Here is a 14918-nt window from a genome sequence, read left to right on the forward strand (position 1 = left end):
CTCAAGACACTTCTCCCCACAAAAACTTTTACTTGCAGCTCATAGCTCTCCTGACTTTGTAATGCATAAAACAAACTATCCACACAACATCTCTAACTGCACATCCCACAGGAATTTCAAAGGCAGCAGAGCCAAACTGAACTCACCACCTCATCCTTACCCTATGCCATGCAACTTAACTCCTTCCCTGTGTTTCCTATTTCAGTGAATGATTGCATCATCTTCACAGTCACTGCTGTAGTGACTTTGGGAGTTATCGAACTAATCTCCATATCCTGCTGATTTTTGTTTGATTTACATTTCTCAAGTCGGTCCCTAGCTTTTCATCCCCATTGCCATTATATTAGTCTAGGTTCTCATTATTTTTTCTCTTAACTATTGCAACTACACCACAAGAAGCAACCTATCAAGGTATGGGTTACTGATTGTAACGTACTCATTTTAGTATCAATGGCACTTTGGAGTCTGTAGGTAACTTAAAAGTAGAAAATACAACTCTGACTCACAGATTTGTTGGCCATGTTATTGATTTCACTTTCTCTGGATGAATGTCATGGGAGCTTGGTCAATGTCTCCAATCTATGTCCAAAAGAGAAATTCTGTAAATAACCCATATAAGAAAGAGAAAACTTCCTTTCCCTATCATAACATTTTCTAGCCCTTTCCAGGTTTAGCCTCATGCCAACACTGTAATAACTCGCATTACATTTCTAGGAGAGAAGAGAAAAATCAACTGCTGCCAGAGTGAACTTTACCTTTACATTGCATATGTGATTCCTGGGGGGGTCCCCTCTATCTTCTTGTGAATTCTCCACATTTTCTGACATTGTTTAGAAAAGCACTGAAGGTACAAAACTTTACTATATACCTTTGCACATATGGTGTCTCTAGGTCACGCTTTCATCTCTGGCCTCACCACTAATTCATTCAAAGGTATTAATTAATTGACTTACAAAGGTCCTGCATAATCTGGCCCCTGACTACCTCCCCATTTGCATCTCTTACCATTTTCCTTGCTTTACTCCTTTCCAGTTATATTGACCTATTTCCTGTTCTTTGAATAAGCTGCTTTCATCCTCAAGGCCTTTACACTGATCGTCTCATTTTCTTAAATTACTTTCATCCAAGAACTTTGTATGGTTTCTTCCTTCACATTATTCAAGTATGAGCTTAACTTTTAACCCTGGAGAAAGTTCTTTCCTAACCATCTTATACAAATTAGCATCCCCCTACCCCAAACATTATCCCATTACTGTGTTTTATTTCCTGTAAGCCATCATCATTATCAATATTTTTTGTTTACTTTATTTATTTGTTGGCTTATTTATTATCTGTCTCCCCACACTACATTTTCAATTTCATGGTGGCAGAAGCTGTATCAATCCTCTTCACTGTAGTACCAGAGTTCAGTAGGTTATCCATAAGTGGTTGCTGGATGGATTAGTAAATATCCACATGACATAGACCTGGTATATTAATCAAGGGAGAGGCAAAGTTAAAAGAATTCTAGGTCATCAAAAGTTCAGGAGTGTGAGGAAACAATGGCACAAATAATACAAAGCAGATAAAATGTAACTGCAGATCCTCTTCTCCCCAACAGCATATACACTTAAACCATGAACCCAGGGAAATGTTCTCTAATTCTGACAGAAGCCTCCCTTAAAACGCTCACTTCTAAAATGTTGTTGAGGATGTTGTTCACTAAGTCCATCTTGTCCTCTTTATGAAGATCCCTAGAAGCAATTTCTTTCTCATATATTATGTGAAATAGTTTTGCTTCTATGAGCCAGTGGTTGGTTTTTGTCTTTCGAACCCTGAGGATCATGTAAAGGAGAGTTTTTCTCCTAGAACTGGCTGCTAAAAAATTCCAAGCTAAGCCAAAAGTACAGAATCCCACAGCATGCATGGTTTGTACAAACTAATCCCTGGCTCCATCTTTTTTTTTTCTAATTTTTATTTTCCTTGAGCCCTGACACCCTGATCTTTAAAAATCCAATTGTATCGAAGCTCTTTAAAAATTTTTACAAATTCAATTTTTAAGCCAGGAGAACTATGTAAAGAAAATACTCTCCTGAGCTTATTTGACAGGTATACTTTGGTCATCTGTTGTTGTGACAGGAATGTCTTATAAATGTAGCAAGTGGATGAAGCAGGAGCTTCCAATTGGTTGGTCTGTATCAGTCAGGGGGTCTTGAAATCTTTATTACTCACCAAGGCTATTTTTGAGAGCTCACCTTCCCTTCTGTGAGGAGAGAATCTGAAACTGAGTCGGTAGCTAAGGGAAATCCCTCACTTGCTGCCCTGGCCCCTATCTGGTAACCAAACACTGGCAACAGTCTCCTCTCCCACCCATCCCACCATTAGACTGCAAACCAAGGTAAGGACTAAATCTTCTAGGAAATGGGGAGCTCTTGAAGAGTTTTATGAAAAGTTATCGTAAGGCATATTCTTCCGTCTGCAGGGTTAGGAGAAAATTAGAGAGAAATAGGACTAGAATCAGGATGATTTACTAAAAAGCTGTTACAATAAGCTAGGCTAGAAGTAATAAGGGCTATATCAGTCAGGGTTCAACCAGGGAAAGAGAAGCTATTCCAATTGTTTTTTTAGAGGATAAATGTAATGCAGGGAACTAGTTACATAGGAGATAGAATTACTGATAAGCCAAATTGCATAAGATGAGTCAACCCAGAGATAAGTAACAGCAGGAAATCACTACCAGTCCTTGGCTGGAGAGACAAAGAATGGAGCCAGGGTTTCCAGAATCCTGGGACAGGGTCACCTGGTGGAAACTGGAATCATGGAGTGTCTGTTGGTGGGAAATGGAATCACAGGGGAGACGGACGCAGTTTAAGGCAGAGAGAGGAACAAAATATATACCCTCCTGGTTTCCCCCTTCCTCTCACCCTCCAATCTCCCTCCAGGAGGCACAAGAGATTAGAAAATGCAGCCTGAAAAACAGAGTTGAGCAGAGAAAGGGTGATGAATACCTCCGAGGGCAAATGGACCAGCATAAGGGCCTATATCAAGATGGTGGCAGTGGAGATGGAGATGAAAAGATGGAGTTAGAAGTTATTTAGAAGTGAAATAGGTGGAGTGGTGAGCACTTATTTCCAATTCTGATGACTGCTGGATTAATCATGGTACTCTTGTGTGGGAGTGTAGGAGATGAGGCTGGTTTGGGTCTTATTGAGGCTGAAATGCCTGTTATGCCTCCAGGTAGAGGGACCTGGGAAACAACCATATACTCAGCTCAGAAGCTCAGGAGAGAGACGAGGCTGGAGAGAGAGAATGAATAATATTAGCCAGGGAGTGTATGACGACAGAGAGGAGAAGCTGGGAGGGTTTGGGGCACAATCCTGAGGAGCACCCACACTTAATGGTTGGACAGAGAAAACTGAGGGGGATTAGCCAGTAATGAGAAGAGAGTCAGAAGAAAGTGATCTGTGAGAACATAGAGAAAAAGAGTAGTTCATGAAGGAAGGTTCTAAGTCTTCTATCTCAGTGACTTTGGACAAACCCAGTGCTCTCTTCTCCTATATTCCCTTTCTCCCTACCACCAGCCTCTGCTTGTCTCTACCCTGGTAGTGCCAGGCTTTACAAAGCCTTCAGTTTAAGAGCTTGTAAGCCTTGCTGCCACTATGGACAGTGTCAAACAACAAAAACTGAGCACGACTCCTCCTCTGTGCCAAGCAGCATGCTGGGTAACGTTAGGGGCCACCAAAATGGTTCTGAAGCAGTCATAGCCTTCTGAGATCCTGTCTGGTCGGCTAAGTGAAGTATCCGCATGCTGAGAACTATGCTTACACAGAATCACATCCTGTAGGCCAGAGCATAAGAAGACAGATATGTGAGGCCTCAGAAGGAGCTGGAGAGGGGCAGGTTTCTCCCAGTAGGTGCATCTCAGACAGTGCTAAAGAAAGATGACTCTGAGAGAGGAGGATGGAAGTGTTACAAAGAAAGCCCTGGAGGCATGGATGACAGGGAGAAATAGGGCCCGAGCTGGAGCTGGACGAAGGGATTCAAGCCAGGGCAAGTTGAAGACCGGGAAGTAGTAGCAGATGGCTAGGACTGAGAATGGGATATGAGGATCTGAAGGTAAGAGGCCAACTGGCCTGCCCTTCTTGCATCATGGCCTGGTGTGCTGAGCATTTCCACATGTGCTATTCTGCTAGAGCCACATGCCAACCCTAAGCTCCTAGCATCCTAGCTAAAGCAGCCCCCCACCCCCAGCACTTCCCACCACTTTTCCTAGTGAATCTCCTTTGTAGCACTCAGCAAGCAATGAATAATCTACTTTGGTCATTTATTTATGTATTCTAACCTTCCACCCTCAATAGACTATGAGCTCCTTGAGACTTTATGTAACTGTCCCCTAGTGCCTGGAACAATCTAACATGAAATCGGTGTGCACTAAACATATGTCGACTGACTGAAGTTTAGAAAGGATTTGCAGGGTAGTCCACACTATATAGCTGGGAAACCAAGGCCCAGAAAGATGAGGTGGCTATGGCAAGGCTGCATAGGCAGCAAGGGGCCAAGCTGGAACTGGAATCAATCGAGGTATTCTGATTCTCATTTTGCCCCATCACCATGATGCCACAATTGCTTCTTCACTCCTAACAGGAGACTCCAGGCCACCCAGAGAGGGAGGCTCATGTGCAGTGGCAGGAGCCCAGGCTTTGGAATCCAAGTTATGGTTTCAATCCTGGCTTTACTCCTTAGTGTCTGTGTGACTTGCAGCAAGTTACTTCACTTTTCTGAGCCTCTATTCCTGAGCATGGTAACCTGGACTTCTCAAAACTTTTGGGAAGACTCATGAAGTCCACAGAAACATACTGAGAAGAGGGCCCAGCCTCCTAGCTTGTGGCTTTTGGTTGTAAGGAAAGATGAGTCTGAGAGAGGAGGATGGAAGTGCTATGAATAAATCCCCAGAGGCATAGAAGGCAGAGAAAACAGGGCCTGGGCTGGAGCAGGAGTGACGGATTCAAGCTGAGTCAGTGAGAGGCCAGAGGCAGGAGAAGCGATGAGCGGGGCTCTCCATCAGGAAGACAAAGGCTGATCCTAGGACTTCTCAGGGTATTTCCCCTCCAGTCATCTGGGGGTCTGTGAGACCACAAGGTCCTCTGCCTGGCCACTGAACTGTAGTAACCAGTGGCACTGACCCTGCAGGGGTGGAGAGAGGCTGGCAGGACAATCCACATGGCCTATGCAGACAGAGGGAGGGGCAATGAAAGAATAGTGGCACACTCTCAGAGGCACACATAGGCAGGTGAAACCACAGGGAACAGCCACATTTTCCCTGGATGATCCCAAGCCTGCCAGGCAATAGCAGCTCAGCTCTGCCATTGATGAATTTGCTTGTGATCTTGGACAAGATCCTGTTGTCTCTGGTCTTCAGTTTCCTCCATAGAATGAGGACCTCAAAGGTTCTTGCTGGTTCTGCCAGCTATTCTACTTGGCAGTAACAGATATTCCTTGCTCTGTACAGTGTTCTTTGTAAAGAACACGGGATACTCACAGCTGCTCAGGAGCAGGGCTCTGGCTGGCCCAACTGAGCCAGTATGCCAGTTGTGGAAAAGGTTTCACAAGGCAGTGGAAACATCGAAAGCCACTTACCCTGGGCAAGACACTTTACCAAGTAGAACTCCAGGATTCTGACTTCCAAAAATGGAAATACGAGCCTCCTTTTGCCTTTCTTCCAATACTATATATTAAAGAGCTGGGGAAACCATAACATGTTAGCTTCAACGTCTTAGTCCCTCCTTGGGGACTCAGTTTTTAGCAGAAAAATGGAAATAGAGCAAGCTGTTAGACTGTCATCTATAAGTGCCTCACCATATTGTGTTCCTAATCCCCATGGTGCCGAGAGGATCACTGTGGCTGAGCTGCAATGTGGCAGAGCATGAGACTCTTGCATTTGGCAGTGGGCTTAAGGGCTGCTGGAAAAGAGAGTGCCAGAGAAACTAGTGGAAAAATATCTTCCTCACCAGGCTTACCAAGAGTTTTGTCTGCAACACCCCAGTGCTCAGAGTGTGACTACAAGATGTCAGCCTGTCACTTGTGGTTCCCATGTGGCACTTGGGTGAGGAAATAAAAGGTTACTGCCTTTGCTCTTGATGTGCCTTCCTCAGGAAACCTTTAGGACCAAAGTCCAGATGTCTGGTGTATAAAGCAGACTAGATATTCTGCCTTAGTCAGGAGGCAGTACTTGGGTCATGCTAAGGAAGCAGCTGGGAGTTGGGCAAGGTTGAAATTCCTGGATCATAACTGCAGAAGGGATGAGTCACTCATCTGAGCCGGGGAGGCCAGGAAGGCAGAGCCAGACTTGGGGGCAGGCAGTGCACAAGAAACGGAGGGACGTCCTGTGACCAGGCCAGCAAGCTGGCCTTCTATGACACTACCGATCTGGTTTTCTTCCTGGATACTGCCTGTGTGTGAGAATAACTGCCCCTCTCTGTGCCTACCTGCCTCTGTCGTAAGGGAAAGTGTTCATGGTTGGCAGATGCTCACTTCAGCTCAACGCAGGTCACTTTTACTGAAGGGATGGTTTGACAGCAAAATAATAGGAATAAACTTTTGGGGATGATGAATATATTTTGCACCTTCACTGTGGTTGTGGTTTCTTGGAACTATATATTTTTCAAAACTCTGCATTGTTTCTCAGTGTTTCAGAGAAAAAGTAAGCAGAAAACCAGGAAGGATATACGTGACCTGAACAGCACCATTAACTACTCTGACCTAATTAAAATAAAAAAAAAAAACCGCATCCAACAATAGCAGAATAAGCATTCCTCTTCAGTGTGCATGAAATATTTACCAAGATACATGGTATTCTAGGCCATCAAACAAACCTTACAAATTGAAAAGAATAGAAATAATATAAAGCATCTTCTTAGACCATAATGTAATTAAGCTCAAAATCAAACACCATGATGTCTGAAAAATGCCCAAATATTGGAAATTTTAAAATATGCTCCTAAATACCCTATGAGCCAAAGAGGGAGTCTTAGGAGAATTTTAAAAATACATTAAGTCGAATGAAAATAAAATTATATGTACAGAAATTTGTGGGATTCAGCTAAATTATTTCCTTGAGGGAAATTTATAGCATATTTTAAATGTTTATATTAGAAAATAATATCTAAAATCAATAACCAAAACTTCCACCCTAGGAAACCAAAGAAAGAAGAGCAAGTTGAATTTAAAGAAGGACCTCCCCTTCCCAAACTCCCACCTCTTCCCTCCTTCCTCCCTCCCCACCATCAGAGAGCACACAGACCCACACATCATTTTACAACAGGTTTATTTTATTTTGATCACCATGGGGTATACCCTGTGGGGTATAAAATGTACTCTAGACCCTGTTGGCTATTTATCTGGGGCTAGACCTCTGGAGACCTCTCAGCTTGCCCTGAAATTACTGACTGCTCAGGGAGACACTGAAGAAGGTGGAGGTCTCCTCACTGTTTTGGTCCAGCTATGGCTCATTTTGATGGAGTTCCTCGTTCAGCTGGTCACAATGGCAGGATACTGTTGGCCCACTCCCTTCCTCAGGTTTTCCTGAAGCAGTGGTCTTTTTGGGAGAGACGTTTTTCCTGGAACTTCCTTGAAGGGTTCCTTTTCCCTTCCTAGTTGTCTTGGGAATCTGGAACGACAACAGGGAGATCTCAGAAGGGCATTGGTTTGGGTAAAGAGGATGGAGGAGGGGCGGGAGCCGGGGCTTCATGAGAAAGGCATGGGCTGAGGTGAGGGTTGTGCTAGGTGAGGACAGGGTAGGAGTCTTGGGAGGTAAGAGTCAGGGTCAAGAAAGGGAGGAGCCTAGGTGGTTCATTTATCTTGATAGGGCTTCTGGATCTGGGTTGAGAGGGGGCCTTCCTCTTCCTCGCCATTTTGGTGATGGCCGGTGATTGTTCCAAAACTGGGCTGGAGGCTGGTCGTTTCCTGGACATCTTCGCCAGTGTCTCTCAATTGTCTATTCCAGGCTGCCTGGTCTCCCTATACATACCCCTCCTAGGACAATGACGAACGAGACCCCTGAGCTTTGATTGGTCAGCAAGCTACTACCTAGCCAATGGTTGCCCTGTTGTGGAGAAGGTCTTAGATATCACAAACCACCCTCAGGACATTGTCATGAGAGGGAGGGGAGAGGAGAGAGGAGGAGAGAAGGAAAGATGAGGAGGGGATGGGAGGATGAGGAGGAAGCCAGAGTGGTCCGGTTGAAGAAAAGAGGGCCATTTCTTTAGAACTGCTGAAGAGCTTTCCGAGATAGTGCTGCTCCTTTCCTCCCATGTTCAACTGGGGTGGGTCACATGGCAGGGAGAGAGTATTTCCTCCAAGCTTTTCCCCCAGGTCACTCCATTTCAACGCTTCTTTCTGTTTTCTCCTGCCATTCACCATTATCTAGTTTTTAAAAAATTATTATTATTATTGTATTTTACCAGAAATCTCTCCAAGATAATCTGGCTGTATTTAAGTCTATGTGTAGATGTGAATCACCCTACTTCCCTCCTAAAAATTTCTCTTATACATCTTGAAGACCACTCACTTGGCTACTACCAGGAAACTTTTCCATCTTACTTCCTTTTCCCAGTGTCCACAGAAGTCTCCTGGGGTTTCAGTTTTCCCCAGTCTGAAATCACTGCTTTCAGGCTGTCAAACTTCAGTGAATACGCTACCTCCACTGGATATCTTATGAATCTTGTTTCAACTGTGGGGTCATGCTCACCTCAGCAGGTGTAGTACCTATGCTTGGATTTTAACAGTGTAGGGTGAATGAGGCAGATTTTCACATGTCAGAAATCATGCAGGATGTTTGCGTTGTAGAAAAATACAACCCAAGACTGATGAGTTCATGAAATAGGGTAGTGTTGAGTAGAATAGATCAACACTGTGCCTGTGGTTCTGTCCAGTGTAATGAGTTTTTTTTTTTTTTTTTTCAAAAAAGGCCTTCAGATTGGAAAAAGACAAGTAGAATTGTCTTTATTTACAGAAAATAAGAGCATATACAGACAATTCTATCAATCTTAAAAATGCTTCCAGAACTAATAAGAGTTTAGCAATGGCACTGGATATAGATCATTATACCTGTATTTTTATACTAGCAATGAGCAATTGGCAATTGAGACAAAACAATGCAATTTAAAATAAATATTAAATGGATAAATATGACAGAAGATGTGTAAGATCTGTCCACTGAAAACTATAAAACATTACAGAGATAAATTTAATGAGAAACTAAGTAAATAGAGATATAAACTTTATTCATTAGTCAAAAGACTGAATATTAAGATGTCATTTTCCCTCAAGGTTTTTGAAAGATTCAGTGCAATCCAAATCCAAATTCCAGAAATGTTTAAATAGAAATTGGGAGGCTGACTCTAACATTCATATAGAAGTGCAAAGGCCCTAGAATAGCCAAAGAAAACTTTAAAAAACAGAACAAAGTTGGAGGGGTTACCCTACTTCATTTCAAGGCTTATAAACTAACAATGATCAGTATAGTGTGGAACTGTCATAATTACAGCAATATATCAACAGAAGAGAATCAACTCCAGGAATGAATCCACATGTATATGCATCTATAGATAACTAATTATTGATAAAGATGCAAATGAAGATTAGAGGGGAGAAATGATAGTGTATTCAACAATTGGGTCTGGAACAATTGGATATCCATATGCAAAACTAAATTTCAATCCATACTTTATCTATCTATCTATCTATCTATCTATCTATCTATCTAATCTATCTAAAAAGGGAGAGAGAAAGATAAAGGTATTTTAAGGAATTGTCTCAGGTGATTATGAGGTCTGATACATCCAAAATCTACAGGACAGGCCAGCAGGCTAGAAACTGACACAGCGTTTTTATGTTCCAATCTTGTGGTAGAATTCCTTCTCCAGGACACCTTGGTCTTTTAAGACCTTCAACTGATTGTATGAGGCACACCCACGTTATGGAGGTAAACTGCTTTACTTAAAATCAACTGATTTTAAATGCTGATCACATCTACAAAATACCTTCACAGAAACATCTAAACTAGTGTTTGACCACACAACTGAGTACTACAGTCTAGACAAGTTGACCCATAAAACTAACCATTGCACATGCCTTGCCCCATATAAAAGTGTAACTCAAAATGAATCATAGCCCTAAATGTCAAAAATACTTTTTTTTCCCTAGAAGAAAACAAAAGAAAAACTTGTTACCTGGGGTTATGTCTTAGTTAGCTTTGACTTCCATAACAAAATGCCATGGATTGTGTAGCTGAAACAACAGAAATTTATTTTTTTTCACAGTTTTAGAGACTAAAAGTCACAGATAAAGGACTGGAGGCTGTAGTTTCTTATTCCTGGCTTATAGATGACCCTTTCTCATCGTGTCCATTCTTGGCATTTCTTCTGTGTATGTGCATGGAGAGAGGGAGGGTGGAAGGGTGAGAGAGAGAGAGAGAGTTCTCATTTAAGCATAAGAATGCTTTCTTTTTTTTTTTTTTTTTTTTTTTTTTTTTTTGAGACGGAGTCTCGCTCTGTCACCCAGGCTGGAGTGCAGTGGCGCAATCTCGGCTCACTGCAAGCTCCGCCTCCCGGGTTCACGCCATTCTCCTGCCTCAGCCTCTCCGAGTAGCTGGGACTACAGGCGCCCGCCACCACGCCCGGCTAATTTTTTGTATTTTTTTTAGTAGAGACGGGGTTTCACCATGGTCTCGATCTCCTGACCTCGTGATCCGCCCGCCTCGGCCTCCCAAAGTGCTGGGATTACAAGCGTGAGCCACCGCGCCCGGCCAAGAATGCTTTCTTGTGTCCCTTCTCATAAGCACACTAATCCTATGGGATCAAGGCCCCACCCTTATGACCTCTTTTAACATTAATTACTTCCTTAGAGGCCCCACCTCCAAATACAGACATACTGGGGCCGAAAGCTTCAAAATATGAATTTGGCAGAGGACATAAGCATTAGCAAAGAATAGACACATAGATTAATAAAACAGGATAGGGCTCAGAAATAGACCTGCACACATATAGTCAGGTGATTTACAACAAAGGCAATAATGGTAAAAGTATAGTTTTTCCAACAAATGGTGCCTGAACAATTGGACATCTATACACACATAATAATAACCTAGACATATCCTTACATATTTCAAAAAAAACTAACTCAAAGCACATCATAGACCTAATGCAAAATGCAAAATCCATACAACTTGTATAAGAAAACGTAAGAGTAAATCTACATAATTTTCAATTTGGTGGTGAGTTTTTAAATTCAACACCAAAAGCATCATCAATGAAAGAAAAATTTGCCAAGTTGGACTTTATTAAAATAAAAATAGTATGCCCTTCAAAAGACAGTGTGAATAGAATAAAAACAGAAGCTACAGACTAGGAGAAAACATCTGTAGTGTACATATGTGATAAATAACTTGTCTCTACCATATACACCAATTCTTAAAACTAGACAATAGAAATAAATGAAAATAGTCAAAGATCTGAACAGACACTACACCAAAGAAGATATACAGATGGCAAATAAGCATAATAAAAGTGCTGAACGTCCTTTGTCATTAGAGAAGTGTGTACTAAAATGAGGTACAACTACACACCTAATTAGAATGTCTACAATAATAATAAAAGAAGACCATGAAGATATGGAGCAAAAGAAACTCTCATTCATTGATGGTGAAAATGCAAAATGGTACAGGCACTTTGGAAGACAGTTTGGCATTTTCTTAAAAAACTGAACATAGTCTTACGATAAGATTCAGCAATCCTACTCCTAGGTATTTACCCAACTAATTTGGAAACTTACATCTACATAAGAAATTGTGTAATAATGTACACAATAGCTTATTTCATAATCACCAAAAACAGAGGCATCCAAGATGTATTTCATTCGGTGAATGGATTAAAAAACACATAGATTAAAAAAACAGAATAGAGCCCCAAAATAGACCTGCACACATATAATCAAGTGATTTATAACAAAGGCAATAAAGGTGAAAGTATAGTTGTTCCAACAAATGGTACATGAACAACTGGGTATCTAAACAATAATAATAATAATAACCTAGACAAATCCTTAGGTATTTCACGAAATTAACTCAGAATACATCATAGACCTAATGCAAAATGCAAACACTATACAACTTCTATAAGAAAACATAAGATAAAATTTACGTAACTTTGTTTGTTAAAGAGCTTTTAAATTAAACACCAAAAGCAAAAGTAGCAATGAACACACCTAGCACCCAGAAGTAGATTTCTAGAACCATTTCCCATTAAAAGGAACCAGATATTTGGAGAAATGGCTTATTTACGACTGGGGCAGGGCATAAACCTGATGAGCCTGGGCCATTTTGTAGCCCTAGAAATTAAGGGCTAGAGAATATGATAAAGGACATCACAGTGTTGCAAATCCAGACTGTGGAAAACTGGAAAGAACATAAGATATGTTTCTTTCCAACAACAATGAAGCAATGGCAAGAAAACAGATCATGTGGAGGGGACCTACAGGTGAGAGGAGATTTAATTACAAATATCAGTGTGTAATACTATTTTTGGGTACTCATCCAAATAAACAAATTTTTATAAAGTATAAGTCTTCTAGATAAGTGCATAAAACAGTTGAACATTTCATAATCATTTGTGTTTTTTTTAGAAATGAGAATTGTATTGGGTTTTTATTTGTAGTGATTGTGACCCAGAGGTCACTACAATCACAGGTGCTGCAGCCACCCAGGGAATACCTCGCCTGGTACCTGCAGCCATTCTCTGCGAGGGGTACAGCTGGGTACAATGTCCTTATCTTTTAAAAATGAATATTGAATTATTTAGGGATGAAACGGTATGCTGTCTTTGATCTGCTCCACATTATTCCAGCAGCTGAGATGCAGGTAGGTGAGTGTCTAACTGGAACCAGATTTGCCATGTATTTAAGGTTGTTGATGCTGAGTGTCAGGTATGCTGGGTTCATTATGTTAGTCTCTCTATTATTCTATATGTGTGAGGCTTCCCTGATAAAAAAAAGTTTTTTATCGTAAATATCATGCCATTAAAAATGAAATCCTAAGTGAAACTACTTTGTAGAAATAAAATAAATAAATGACCAAATTGATCCAAAAAGAAAAGTTCAATTAAACGACACAAACTGAAACTATACAATATTCAAAGCTCAAGCCACCCTCAAACGTCCCAGGTTAGTCAGTTTTGGAGGCTGATTCCACCAAATGATCAAGGAAAACTAACCATCATCTTATCTCAACTCTTCCAAACCACGCAAAATATAGACAATTTTTCAATTCATTCTCCCAGATTAACCCTCCTGGATTCAAAAATCAGATGAGGACCACCCCCCACTCCCGATGGAAAAAAACACATAAACAAGCTCTCTTACATAGCAGCAAATATCTTATGTAAATTAGTAGAATATTATATGAGCAAACAAGCTCTGCTCAAGGAAAGGAAATATGATTTAACATTAGAAAAAAAGTTTCATTGTAATTTTTTACATACAAAATAGAGGAGAAAAAATTTATCACATCAATGGGTACAGGAAAAGCTTTTGGAAGAAATTCAATATGAGTTCATGGTAAAAATATTTAGTTAACCTATATTGAAAGAGAACATACATTTTCTAAAATCAACAGCAAACAAATTTGAAAAGTTCAAAGAATTATCATTAAAGGCAGGAACAAGAAGTAGATGTAGGCTATTATCTCTACGTTTTAAATCATCATTGAAACACAAAGTCAGAGCTATAAGTATCATAATAAATAAGAGACGTGAATATAGGAAAAATACATAACGTTTCGTGATAATACCCTTATCATTCTTGAAAATTCAAAGAAAAAGGCATATGGAATATTCAAGTCAATGAGTTTTCAGAATGAGGTGTACAACAGATTACTATAGCAAAATCAAACTCTCTGCCACACAATAGCAATAACTATTAGAGTTAATTAATTTCCATTAATTAGAACAATTAGTAGAAAATGTGCCATTTGCAATAGCAATAAAATCCAAGAATTACCAAAAAAGAAGCCTAAGAAAAATGTGTAAGGTCTTTCTAGAGGAAACTATCGAAGTATACTGATAGATTCAGGTAAAAGGAGTTTGAAATAAGTAAAGGAGCATAACATATTCATTGATCAGGAGCAGAACATTGTAAAAATGTCAATTCTGCTTAAATTATTTACAATTTAGTGTCTTACCTGTAGCTGCCAAAATTACAGTCAAACTTAGGCTGCTGTTCTCTGGTTCCCAAATCAACTCTGGAAAATTATAGAAGAGAAAAAGAAAGAAAGAAAAAACAACAATATCAGCAATAAAATCTAAGCAACAAAACACAGAAAGTCCTGGGTGAGACTGAGGACTGTGTTGAACTGGTACTTATGTTTGGGGCGGTGTCGATTGGAGGGGGGGTTGGCTACAGGGATGTTGAAGTCTATAGCCTGCCTAGACGTCAGATGACAGAATGAAAAGGATGAACATTTTAAAATTTCCACCTCACTGCACTGCACAATCTGAGGCAGCACCTCAAAACACGATTCCAGCAACCCTAGGGTAATAGGACAGCAGGAAAATTGGGTTGGTTAAGGCAGTATGGTTCCAGAGATCTGCTAATTACAACCTGAAACCAACTTAGTGGGTGAAAACTGGCATTATTATTATTAGTATTATTTTGAGACTGTAGCCTGGGCTGTAGTGCAATGACTCGATCTTGGCTTACTGCAACCTCCGCCTACCAGGTTCAAGTGATTCTCCTGCCTCAGCCTCCCAAGTAGCTGGGATTACAGGTGCCCACCACCACGCCCGGCTAATTTTTTAATTTTTGTTGTATTTTTAGTGAAGACAGGGTTTCACCCTATTGGCCAGGCTGGTCTCGAAAAGAATTATTTTAACAGAACATAAACAATGGAA

At 40.7% G+C, this 14918-nt stretch overlaps 1 long non-coding RNA gene across 1 annotated transcript; it reads right to left on the reverse strand.

The window, feature by feature from the left end:
• Positions 1-7286: 7286 nt before the first annotated feature.
• LOC129475496 (uncharacterized) lies at positions 7287-14269 on the reverse strand. The gene is made up of 2 exons (XR_008654811.1): positions 14210-14269; positions 7287-7645 (listed from the first exon to the last, which is right to left on the reverse strand). It is a non-coding gene; the product is annotated as an uncharacterized lncRNA (long non-coding RNA).
• Between the last annotated feature and the right edge of the window lie 649 nt (positions 14270-14918).

This window comes from Symphalangus syndactylus, chromosome X (assembly GCF_028878055.3).
Source record: "Symphalangus syndactylus isolate Jambi chromosome X, NHGRI_mSymSyn1-v2.1_pri, whole genome shotgun sequence".
Classification (NCBI taxonomy): Eukaryota; Metazoa; Chordata; class Mammalia; order Primates; family Hylobatidae; genus Symphalangus; species Symphalangus syndactylus.